Here is a 14022-nt window from a genome sequence, read left to right on the forward strand (position 1 = left end):
AATCCACAGTCGGTTAACCCATCTGTTGTTTTCAGATTGGTCACCTAACTATACTAACGCAACATGTTAATAAAAAGTCGAATACCACTTGTTTTATGAACATATATTTCAGAGATTTATATAAACAAGTGAAAACTAACACTGTATTGAAGAGACAAGATAAACTGTGGGTCTTTCGTGTCTATAGGTAACCCTCGTGCTATTGATAGAAGAAACCAGACAAGTAGTGAATAGGTCTTTATTTCGAAAGTAACGAGCTTCTCCACTGTGACTGCGCTAAGATCGAAATAAAGACCTATTCACTACTTGTCTGGTTTCTTCTATCAATAGCACGAGGGTTACCTATAGACACGAAAGACCCACAGTTTATCTTGTCTCTTCAATACAGTGTTAGTTTTCACTTGTTTATATAAATCTCTGAAATATATGTTCATAAAACAAGTGGTATTCGACTTTTTATTAACATGTTGCGTTAGTATAGTTAGGTGACCAATCTGAAAACAACAGATGGGTTAACCGACTGTGGATTGTTAATCAAGGACCTAAAATTGTGATTCTAGCTATTCTGAAGATGACACGTATGTGCAGTGCTTAACGATGCTGACGATCGAAGAGTATTTTCGTAGAAACCAGCCGAATCATAGGTCAAGAAACAATGGTGTTAAAATATATTTAACGACCGAAACACTAATATTTGGCGTAAAATCATAGCTAACGAACTAAAGTTTATTCGATCAGAGCAGACGACGTTCATCTACATGGTGTGCAACGTGTTTCGAGTGGCTCGTATTATATTGTATCAAAACATAAACTCGATGTTCAAATTAAACGTTTATATTCTAATAAAGAAAGTAAATTATATAAAATGTATAAAATACTTCAAACGCGACAGCCTGTGCCATACAGTTAAAAGTTTCTCTAACATGAATTTATGTATTAGACGATAAAACGAATAGTTAATAAATAAGAACTGGATGCCTGAGAGTCAATAAAGATACTCTCAACAACATGGGATCATATATCTATCTGTAAAGCTTCTAGGAACCTTTCCAAGAAGACAGTCCATGGTTAACAGTCGAACACCGAGCCATGCCTTGACTTTGTCAATAGTCTAGTAACATGTAAAAGAAAAATTAAGTAAGAAAACGTAAGCCTTTAAACAAAGTCTGATAATAAAAGTTCAGACTAGGAAGACTAAATAACATAAATTAAGGTAAAATGAGATCTAAATAAAAGTTAAGATATGCGACAGGGGGAAGAAACAAACAAATTACGTTGTTGTCAAATAAAATGATTTGTAGGGGTTTCCATTTTGTTCTTTTCGTTACAGTGGCCACCGAAATCTTTCCACACACGCAAAGACACCTCTGGAAATATTCAGTCATAGATCTCCTAGCTAACTACTTAATATCAATGGAAAGCACCGTACTGACAAAAGTACACGTATGCACACACAAATCTAGCATACGGCTTACAGTTTTTCGGTTCCCTCCAAAAGACGAAGCTTTGGCACACCACTGTTTACTACCCTTTCTTGTTCTTTCCGTAACAACATATTTAAATAGTTGTGAGAGTTTTGAGGTGTACGCATCCCAGCTAACTAGTTGTCAAACGAGAACTGAAGCGCGTTATGCACAAACATGATCTGGTTAGAACGCTCGAACAGGCGCTTTTACCTACAGCCGTATCTAGTAAAACCAATGAGGACAGCGTCAATATCGAGGACCCGTAAAAGCCATTTATTTTAGGGACTTATTTGGCACTACATCTCATTACCTGCTGGTGCAATAGAGCGGACTCTAAAATTTTAACCAGAGAGACGTTTGCACACAAAGAGCTTAGTGTTGATAAACGCCCTTCTGACACTTGGGTACGTTCTACAACGTCCGATAGCCTTTTCCTACTTTGAATAGTCATAGAATAGAAAATAAAAATGTACAAAACGAAAAGTTCGGTCCGCCGTGGTTGTCTTAATTTTTCACATTGGTTATGTTGAGTTTGACAACGCCTTTACACGTAACACCCTCACAACCAAAGGATAAACGCCATCTCAGATCAGAAGTTGGAAGTGAAAGGGTTCGAAGATATATTTGGAAAGCTAACGGTAAGTCGAGAAGAGTTTTGTCTAGGATGTCTAGCAGTTGCAAGAGATGCCTAGCGCGGTATACTCGCGATTTTGTGTGAACGTGTGACTGAGCGGCTTTAGCTACATGCCTAACAAAACAAAGAAACTGTGAGGAAAATGGGTGTATGGGAGTATATACACTAAACGACAGCGAAACGTTTACGTACACATCTAGGTTATATACTAGTTGATTTCGCAAGAAATATATATATATATATATATATATATATATATATAAGCTTATTAAATACGCCTTGATTTTGGGATTTTGACAACTGTACATATTGACTCATCGAAACATTTCTGGTTCCCGACACGTTAAAAGGCAAAAATACAGTCAATAAACCATGGAACGAGAAGGCGAGACTAAAAGAAGTAAACTGAAAATCCTTCCCACACATGTTAGTTGTTGGTGTATTCTAAGAACCCATCGCTCTTCCGAGCCTCTTTATTTTGAGCCAGTGGCCAGACATTAAAGAAGTCTCGTTGTGGTCGTTGTTTGTCGGACGTTGTATTATAATCGCAAGGATGCTTTGTTTGGCTTTGTAGTGAGAAAGTTGACGGAGGTGTTACCTTCTAAATAAACGGCTCTGACTCGGTCGGTTGTATAATTTTCTTCATCCCTGTCCTTATCGACAAATACTCAAGTCCATTGTGAAGGACTTTATCGTGTCCTCCATAAGTTATGTGGAGGGTTCGGGGTAATACGTTGTGACGTAAGAAAATGTGTGTACTAAACCGTAAGGCTGGTCGCACGAAAACGTCGTCTGATTACAACCAAGCCATCCAGTATTGGCTTTTATGGTAATGAATATTCAGAGTAACACAAGTCGAAAGACCTCAGTTCGTTGTAATACATTGGGACTCAAAAGTGACCTTGTCAATTGTCGTTGGGGTATTTTAATCAGCCCATTAATTTCTAGGTGATGGGCAGTCGTTCATAACCTTTTACTTTTTAGATAACCAACGTTGATGATCTATGTAGAATGATTGGAGACCTATTTGAGTTAGTTCAACCACTACTTCATTATACCGGTGATGCCACAGATATTTGGAGTTTGGCAACGTGTTAAACAGCAACACCTTCTAATACGAATCGTACCCACGTAGTGAAGTCAAAAGTCAGAAGTAAGGAGGTTCGGAGGTATACACGATAGGCTATCAATATATCGAGAATCAACTGATCTAGACTGACTGGCGATTACAGGGAAGTTGAGCATGGCGTTCTCACTCGTCACCTGGTGAGGATGCATAACCGAGCGCCTTTAGCTAAATGAGTCCACTACAACTAATGTAGTCAGCATCGAAGATCGAAGATGTACAGACCTATTTATTTTGGGGATTTATTTACCTCTACAGGCCAGCTAAATGCACGCGACTAACTGTTGAGCGTCGGTTGTCCTTGAATTTGACAGGGACTGAGGATCTGCTAGATATTTAGTGATCCAGCTGCCGGGTGATTTGTCTAGGGCACAGTGACATTTCAGCGACCCTATAGCTCTTCAGGGGTTTAAAAGATTAGTAGAAAAGTTCAGATTCTAGCCGGTGTCTACGACCTTTTGTAACGTTAGAAGAGCCCTTAGTTTGGATATCAATAGAAAAGGTGATGAAATACCGAGGACTTACAACTTCTCTTGATCCTAGATGCTTATAATTGTTATTCCATTTCAAATTACAATATACGTTCCCCAGATATTACTCGCAGGTAGTTTACATTCTATGGTAATCTTAAAAATGAAACTTATTAACCTCGACAACTTACTATCGGAGCATCTGAAACCTAAGGCTGATAATGGAGGTAGCCAGCAGTAATCAGTATTCATAACCAAGGCATGGTTTTCGCGGAAATCGGACTTGCTATATAGATACTGTTTCTCTTGCTTAATATTTGTCAAATATTTAAAATTAGAATACCCATAAATTAAATGCATGAGTGAGGGCATCTGGGTTTGAAGATCGATCTTCATATATGTTTGGTATTCTAGTCAACTTCAGAATGACTTGTTTAGCTAATTCGAACTTCAAGGTTGAGAAGCCTAGCAACCATTACAACAACTGAAATTTGCAATTGTTCATATTTTTATTTTTTGATAAGAAATCTGCAGTTTCGTCGGTTTAAGGTATACTGAAGTCCAAATCACCTCTTTTGAACTGAAAAACTCGTGAAGACAGATGGAATTCATTTCATAAATGTGAGTTGTGACAATATATTTGATCTCTTAGATTCCGCTCTGATTAATAATTAGAAATATTGAGTCCTGTACATTGTCCTATTTATGGACTACTTATTTTAGGTCGCATTATACTTGTTTACATTGACTCTGCAGACAAGTCTTCTATTTGGTTGTTTTGTTAAACCTAACTGAGTCATAGGTCTAGTTATAGTTTTCTATGTACCGTAAACTATATTCAGACAGTGTTATGTGGTTCACCTACCTCACATAGTTGATTTTCCAAGCAAAGGCTTGCGTGACATTGTTTTTAGGATTTTAATATAGAAATTTCAGTACATTTTACATCACGATCCTGGTTGGTTTCCCAAGCTGAAAGTTTCTGAATGACATGGAGTTTTGCTCATTACGAGTTTTAGTTTCTAAAACTAATACCTGTCATATCACAACTCGTACCTCTTATTGCCTTACATATATCCAACCAGGTGACGGATTTTAAATATTTTTCCATATATTATATACATTTCTATGATACTTTCCCTAGTGTTCATCTTAGAATTTTTTATCGCAATAAGATACGGTAATCAGTTGTAGAGAAACTGGTGTTGCTAAATGCAATAAGAAATTTGTAGATATTGTGGTCCTGTGTTTTTTTATGTAAATGTGGTAACGTGATTGCATGTAAACAATTTGCGTTTAATATAATATGTTTTCAGTTTTAACAAAGAAAGTTTCCGATTGTGTTCCACTATAAAACCTGGAAATACAGACATTTAAATATCGTAATTATTTGACACACGACCCATGTTCGTGTTGCCCTCGGCATATATTTGTTTCAGTTTCAGTTTCAGTTTCAGTTTGGGAAGGACAGGAGCCTCGATGGCCTATGTTAGTCCTGGCAATGGTGGTCTCTCAGTTGATCCAACTTTCTTTTGAAAGATTCGACGGATGGAGCCTCAACGACGTGCTGAGGTAGTGAATTCCACTCGTTGATGATTCGATGGGAAAGTCGATAGTCAGCTGGCAAGTAATTTGTTCTCGGCTTATGAACTTTTTTGGAGTGTCCTCGTAAATTCTCTGTTTTGGAAGACAAGAAAAATGAGGGCATGTTAGGTGCAAATTTATCACTAAGCAATGTGTAGACTGTAATCAAGTCGCCTCTAGTTCTGCGATATGACAACGGGAAAAGGTTCAGCTTGGCCAGTCGAGATTCATACGGAAGCTTCGCTATTGCGGGAACCAGCTTAGTCGCCGTTCTCTGAACCTTTTCCAGAAGCTCACTGTCTTTTTAAAGCAGGGCTAGCCGCCTGTATGCAGTACTCAAGTTTAGGACGAACGAACACTGTATACAAAGTCAAAAACGTCTTAGTGTCGACATAACTAAAAGCCCTACGTATTGACCATAACGTTCTAAAACTTTTGGCGGCTATTGCACGGCAGTGTGCAGTAGTCTTTAAGTCTTGACTAACGATAACTCCTAAGTCATTATATGTCTGGACGACAGGTAGCTCAGTGTTATTCATCGTATATGTATCTGTGCCTTGATGACCGATATGCATCACAACACACTTGGAAGTATTTATCGGCAACTGCCATGTTTGAGACCATTCAGATAACTTCTTCAGGTCATTTTGAAGTTCTAAGCTATCACTCTTACATCGTATCGTTCTCCATATCTTGACATCGTCAGCATATAGCAAGACCGATGATGATAGGAGACAAGGAAGGTCATTTACATATAAGAGGAATAGCACTGGCCCCAAAACTGTACCCTGGGGCACTCCGCTAAGCACAGTTTCCCAGCTAGATAACTTTGAGTTCACCCTTACTCTTTGTTGACGCCCAACTAAGAAGTCTTTTATCCACATCAATAAATTACCTCCAATCCCGATATGTCTTAACTTATATAACAGCCGGTTGTGCGGAACTTTATCAAAAGCTTTACTGAAATCAATGAAGGCGACGTCTACAGGTAGCTTTTGGTCCTTAAGAGCACACCAGCTTTCACGAGCCACTAATAAGTTAGTGAGACAAGAATAACCTATTCTGAAGCCATGCTGCTTCTCCGAGAGGATCCGGTTTTTATCGAGATACTTAAACAGCTCCTTCCGAATAATCTTTTCTAAGATTTTAACAACCACACTAGTTAGGCTAACGGGGCGGTAGTTCTCAGGTTTGTGTTTCGTGCCTGTTTTGAAGACAGGACTTACTATGGCGTTTTTCCAATCTTTCGGTAAGCGACCCTGCGTAACGGATAGGTTAAAGCATGTACTTAAAGGGTTCGCAACGAAGTTAGATAATTCCTTCAGTAGCCTAGGATGTAATTCATCGGGCCCCGTGGATTTACCTATGTCAAGCTTATTTAGCAGACCAAAGACATCGAGTTCTTTAATGGTCACGCTATCCAGTGTATGTATGGGGGATCTGTATACGCTGACGAGAAGGGTGCTTCTATGGTATACACGTTGCTAAAGTAGTTCGAGAACGCTTGAGCCTTACCAAAGTCGTCCTCCACTAATGATGAAGCAGTACTGTCTCCCCATAGAGCAGGAATATTTCCTTTTCTCCTTGTCCTTTGGTTTATATAGGAATACAAGCGTTTAGGACATTCTATGGATTCCTTAACAAGTTTTTCTTCGTACAATTTTCTAGACTTACGGAGGGTCGAGGCACAAGTGTTCCGAGCCTTTCGATACTGAGATTTTGACTCATCAGTCCCCAGTAACCTAAATCTATCCCACGTTTTCCTTTTCTTACGGAGAAGGATACGGACCTCCCTACTGAACCATGGTGGTGAGTTTTTCGGCCCCTTTGGTATAGTCCAAGGGATGTGAGGTGTGGTAACTTTTAAGTATGATTTTCGAAATGCGTCCCAGGCCGTTTCAATGGAGGACTCTGGGTCTATTGTCCAATCTATTAACGATGCTGAGTGCATGATGTCTGGTATGTTTGCTTTCCAGACGTTGGGTCTGGACTGGACTGACGCGTCCTCATGACTGGCAGTTATATGGAAGTCGAAAGTTAAAACTGCGTGGTCACTTTTACCTAAGGGTGGCATATGGTGGAGGTTCGCAACATCATCCTCATAGTGAGTCAGTATAAGATCTAATAAGGATGATTCAGTGTCCGGATCGTACCTAGTCGCTTCTTTCACATGTTGCACTAGGGCACATGTGATAACCCCATCAACTAGTTCCTGCTCGAAGGAATTTTCTGACGATTCAGTTCGCAGATTTTCCCAGTCTACCATAGGTGCATTAAAGTCCCCTAGGATTAGACATCGACCACTTTGGGACCAAGTATTGAGACTGCTTAACAGGATCTCATTTGCCTCACAGCTTGGACTGCGATAGACCAAACCAATCAGCAGCTCTTGTCCCTTGCATTTTAAGCGAAGACTAACTAATTCACACGTCCCACTCTCATGGGATACACTATCGATAATGGTAAATGGGATAGCATTCCTAATGAATAGAGCTACTCCCCCTCCTTTGCGCTTTTGTGTTCTGTCGGCCCTTACTAACGTAAAGCCCTCGAAATCAAGTTCTATACTATCTATAGCCTGTGTCAGCCAGGTTTCTGTTACTGCGATTATATCTGGCTTTATAGAGTCAATCTGCACACCTAGTTCCGATCGCTTATTAAGTAAGCTTCGTGCATTGGTGTAACAGATCCGAAGCCTGTTTAAGTGCCTTCGTGCTTCACCCAGAGCGGCTTCGGCATCATTCTCTGTCGAAGTCTTACAACCCGAAAATTTACAATTTTCAGGTCCTTTTCGCCAGCGTCTAACCTATGTTGTAGTTCTTTCTCGGCTTCCCGTCTTTTAACACGGTCTGCCAACGGTAGGTCCTTTCGGATAAAGACTCCTGAACCCTTTAATTTGTGTCCATTTTGTAAAATTAGGTCACGTTCGTTTGAAGAGCCGAATACTACTTTAAGCAGTCTGGAATGATTTGGTTTCGAGTCCGTTAGACTCCTAGTCTATACACCTTTAGCAAGGTGACTCCAGTCATATTTTGAGGCATGAGTTGATTAAGCAGCTGCCTAATCAGTACAATGTCATGCTCAAAACGAGCTTTAGGTTCAGAGCTATCGCTCTCCTTAATTCTATGAAAAATAGCTGACCTGTCGCTATGATCAGTTTTCGATTTTTCAACCACTTTTACGGGGGCAGGTTTCCCTTTTATATCAATACTTTTCTTTCTCACAACCTTTACCCATTCGTCAACGCTGCTGGTAGAAGCAATAGCAGTTGCGTCAAACCTAGTGTTGGGTTTTGGGGGGTTGTCGACGACCTGAGGGGTCGTGTTATGTTTACCATTTGAAACCGATCGAGCCTTGCGATTGCGGGTCCTAGGTGTTTCCTGTTGGATCCCATCTGGGAGACGGGGAACAGAAGACCCTACTTTTCTTGAGCTTTTTTTAAGGCAGGCCCCTTTGAAGACTGCTTTTCCTTCTTTGACGGGCGTGAGTCATCTATCACCGGACTCACCTTAGTTTCCTTCACATTGATTTGCGTGTCAACAGATCGAGTGCTGTTTGACGCGTTCCGACTATGCTTTTGAAACACTTCTTTGCAGCATCAACCAGTGAGATGGCCTCGGTTAACAAGCTGTTTGCATCCGAGCAGCACTGTTGACAAAGCCACACACAACCCTTCTTACTGAACCGTTTGAAAGCAGCAGGCGTTAAGTTCGTGCAAACTTCGTGGTACCAGCCTTTGCACTCGTCGCACTGCATGCCGCTTTCAACAGGATAACGACAACCCGGACGTTGGCAACTGCTTTTTTTACACTGTCCGGTCATTTAGGAGGGGTTTTTTCAATATGCGATGATACCCAGAAACAAAAAAATTATCAATGACCAAAAAAAGTGAAGAGCTGTAGATTGCTAGGACCAAAAGTACTAACAGATACAGTTGAAAAAGAGGTACTAAAGAGTACCAACGACAAAAACAGTAAAAACGATACTTTAGTCAAATACTTTAACTGAAATAAATTCAATTAAAGTGAAAAACAGTAGTCTTGATACGTATTAAACGATCAAAACAATGAAATTTACTCAGCGAGGAAAAATACCACTGTCCTTTTTAAATAGCGCGCGTGTTTTGGCTTACCTCTGTATTTATCTTTATTCTGATAATGTTCACCTTACCCCTTGGCTTCTATCATGTTCAAATTTAACATTATACTTTTTATCGCTTCATTTGTTAAAAATTTCCTAATTTATTAAGTTGGGCGTCCTAATTACCTAAAATCTATATTAAGCTACAGTTTTATGCGTTTCGATGTTGCTTGATTCAATTTTGAGTAACATCTATGAAAGTTAATAATTGTTGATAACTGGGAAGTAATCAAAAAGCTCCTTAAAATTTTGGTTATTGTAAAAATACTTCCTATAAAATTACGTGATTAATCCCTGAAATACTATGTTTTACAAACTATGATGAAAATGACTTTTAATGCGTTATGAATATTAGCTTTTTAAAGTGGGATTCAGAACATCCAGGCAATACGTTTTGCTTATTGTTGAACTTTGCTTTAACCTGTTCTATGTTTTAAATAACCCCAGATTTTATTGAAAATAGTTTTGATACCAGTAAAGCATTCTTTGGTTGAGTATGTCATAATTTGAGTCTATTTTAACACGAATTGTAAATGAATAATTGACCAGCTCAAGTGTTCATCTTGAATACTTCCGACAAGTGATTTGTTTAAACCCAACTTTAAAGGACCTTTTTAAGTGTATTAACTAACTAACAGTATATTCGGCATAGAAATCAAATTAAACTTAGATCCAATTAACACACCAGCATTGTTGTAGTTGCATAAAAATGCTTAGAATCTGCCTGTCTGCCTTGGGAGTAATTTGTTTTGTGCATTTCAAGGGGTATGTTTAGTAACAAACAGGAATCAGAAATGCTTGTATTATTGGAGGTTTTCTAGAAATAAATATTTACTATTCACACGAGCTAAAAACATCAAATCATTGTAAATGATTTCATCTTGTAAAAAGATTTTGTGCTTGAAGTTGATATAATTTAATGTGGGGGTTTACAAAAATTGCGATTCAGACAGATGGATGTTTTGATATTGCTCTCCAACAAATCAACCAAGGTACATGTGTAGGACTATTATTGAGAAGGATTTTAAAAATGGATGAATGTGTTTGGATTGTCAATATGGCAGATGAAATTCGAAGCAAGTGGTTATACTTAATGATGCGATGTGGCTGAGACATTCATTGATGTAATCTTTAAGGTTAACAGAAGTCAAACGCAAGTTAGCAACAGACAGGGTAGATTTTCTTGTCTAGTATAATAATATGCTTATTTGCAAAATATTTAGTTATTATTTTACGGTAATTCTCGTGGGTATTTGTCCTAAAGGAGTGTTAACTGTTATTTGTTGAGTATTCATTTGTTAGACTACTAACTATTCAATATACTTCATATTATTTTCAACCATTTCATTTCATTCTACCCCGAAATTGATGTATTTTGGTGTTCAGCAAAGGTCAAAAAATAAATACTTTGGGATAAACTAAACACTCAACTTCACACTTGGTTTCTCACTTTATTGATATTTTTACTTTAAAACTCATAAAATTGCGACTTGTTCAGGAAACGTACTCTTTTTGTTAATTTTACATCGTGTTAAGCATTGCAGCTTGTTCTGTTTATGTACTTGATATATATTTGAAACTTAACTGGAAAAATATCTGAGAAAGTTCTTTCTGATGTTAAAGTTGAAGCCAATAACTTTTGAGTTGTCAGCATCCATTTTTATTTATTTATTTATTTGAACACATAAATATTAGTACAAGGGAGCACGAAATATATATGCACCACACAAAACAATGAGAATGGGAAGAGGAAAAAAGGTGAGAAGTGCGAGAGAAAAATAAAAAGAAGAACAATAACGACCACATTAGTATAAGGTAGTGTAATAATAATAGGAGAAACGTAAAGGTACAACCAGAAGAGATATTTCAACTAAGGAAGATTCAACCACTCTTTATGAAGAAAGTAAAAGAAGGTTACAGCAGGATTGCCACTGTTTTCTATTCTGAGTCATATCTGATAACGACTCCAGCCACTGTGTTGCACCATCTCTCGGACCACGGCCAGAGAGTCGTGAAGGACCAACAAGCCAGCTTTTTACAGCTTTCTTTCATACCACGACACCATGTCATACACTGACCACCTTTCCGCTTTTTCAACCAGTCCCAGCGTCAGCAAATAATGCACGACGTAAAATTCTCTGGGATGACATTCATAGAACATGTTTAACCCACCGAAGTCGATGTTTCAAGATGGTGACACTAGTTGGATTATAGTCTCTGTGCCCGAACACACGATGCCGAACCTCTGCATTACTGACATGGTGTCGCCACTGGTTGTCAGCAATCCTTCGGAGACAACGATGATCGAACACAGAGAGTCGTCTAGCATCCTCAACTCGGAGAGGCCAGGTTTCGCAAACACAGAGCAAAACCACTCTCACCGACGCGTTGTAGATCCGACCTTTTACAGCCAGACTGACACCAAGAAAGCGCCAAAGATGGCCCAGATTGGCATAAGCCGCTCTGGCTTTCACTATACGTGCATTGATCTCATCACTCAAGCCACCACCAGCACTTATGCAGCTAATTAGATACACGAACTTTTATACTACTTCTATCTGATCACCATCCAGGGTGAGTACAGGATTAGGATCCTGCCAGTCTTGTAGAAGTACTTTGCATTTCGAAGGTGCAAAGCACATACCATACCTACGGACATTGAGTGCCAACTGATTAAGTGCGGATTGCATTCCTTGGGCATTATCGCACAGTAAGACAATATCATCCGTATACTCAAGGTCGAGAAGTCTTTCTCCAGGCAGCAGATCCACACCGCCATTACTTGCATCCATCAGAGCTGTTTCCAGAATGTCATCGATGGCAAAGTTGAGGAGGAATGGTGAGATCGGGCAACCCTGTCTAACCCCACTGCTCGAATGAAACAATGGAGAGAGGTGGTTGTATGCCCTCACTCTGCCTGTGGTGTTTGTATATAATGCTTTTAGGATGTTAATAAACTTCTCAGACACACCCTTCTTCAATAGACAATCCCAGAGAACAGTCCTATCCAACGAATCGAAGGCAGCCCTGATGTCAAGAAACACTACGATTGTTGGCCTTTGATAAGTTTGACGGTGTTCTAACATTTAGTGGACGGTGAAGATATGATCAATACATCCTCGAACAGAATGTTTCGCGAAGCCGCTTTACCTGCCATTTTGATGGCGTCGCGAAGTTTCAACCAATGCTCATCTATACTTTTCGGTGGAATGGTAGCTAGCCTAGAAGCTAGCTCTGTTCGATACTTACTAGCAACAGAATTTGCAACCAGCTTGCTAACATTAATCCTTTGGTGGTGGTCACTTCATTGGCCACTGAAAAGTAAAGTAAGATTGGCGCAGACCAAAGCATGGTCAGAGTCCAGATAGGTACTCCAAAAGGAGCGACAGTCTTGTGCACAACCATGCCAGCATTAGCTGATCGCGAAGTGATCATTCTGAGTCCAGGCTTGGGATGCAGAGGGAGGACGCCAGGTGGCACATCGGCGATGACTGTGCCGAAAGTTAGTGCTAGCCAGAAACAGGTTGTGATCTGTGCAAAGTTGCAGTAGACGGTCCCCGTTATCTGTCCTGCGATCAACAAGTCCCCATCGGCCACCTAAACGACTCTCTTCTGTGCCTAGACGCCCGACCTGAGCATTCAAGTTTCCGGCTAGTACTACAATATCTGTCGAACGCACTTTCTGGAGAAGAACAGATAACTGGTGGTAAAACTCATCCTTGATTGCATCCAGGCTGCAATCTGTCGGGGCATAGGCGGAGGTGACGAAAAGACATCGTTTCTCACGCCGATTTCTTTTCACTTTGATGGAGCTTTATAATCTAACAGCACACAACCGATTGTTAATGGGGATCCAATCGATTAGTGCTGCCTCAACTCTAGCGCTTAGTGCGACACCAACGCCAGCAAGACCAGACGAAGATGCCACAGGGTCCCCGGATAAGCGCACGTAAAACAAGCTTTTGAAGCGACAGATGGAGAGCGAATTTGTAGTACTTCACCAGAGTCTTGAATGTGGGTCTCGAATAGACAACAAACGTCGATATTAATACTTTCCAAAGACATAGCCAGCCCGATCTGTTGTCCGACCTGCATAAGTGTGTGAACGTTGAAGGCAGCCAGTTTGAATGGTGCACGTGGTTTCATAAAAACTGCTTCTGTACTCATATTCGGTGGTAGCATACAATTATCAACCAGGCAGTGACTCGAGAACGTTTAGATAGAACTGAGTTTCCACCATAGGCGAGCTGCTGTATAAGTCGAAAAATAAAGATACATAAAGTGGGAATAAAAGAGGGTGAATAAATGACGTAGTAAATAACAATAATAATAATAATAATAATAATGTGAATTGCTTGACTGTAAATCGAAGTGAGAATAGAGCTTCCAGTGAATACCATTATTTTATTTGTGTGTGGGCTGTGATACTGCCCGGGTGCCCAGACCGAAGCAGGTGGTTTTCTTAGGAGGCCACACCCCAAGCCTTTGACCTAAAAGTCTAACCTACAAGGCAGTGGAGCATCGTAAGGAGATGCAGTCCCATGGTAGCCGGTGACCAACGATTGGTTCATACGCCATTTTTTCTCTCGGGATACTGGTGCC

This window comes from Schistosoma haematobium, chromosome ZW, assembly GCF_000699445.3.
Source record: "Schistosoma haematobium chromosome ZW, whole genome shotgun sequence".
Lineage (NCBI taxonomy): Eukaryota > Metazoa > Platyhelminthes > Trematoda > Strigeidida > Schistosomatidae > Schistosoma > Schistosoma haematobium.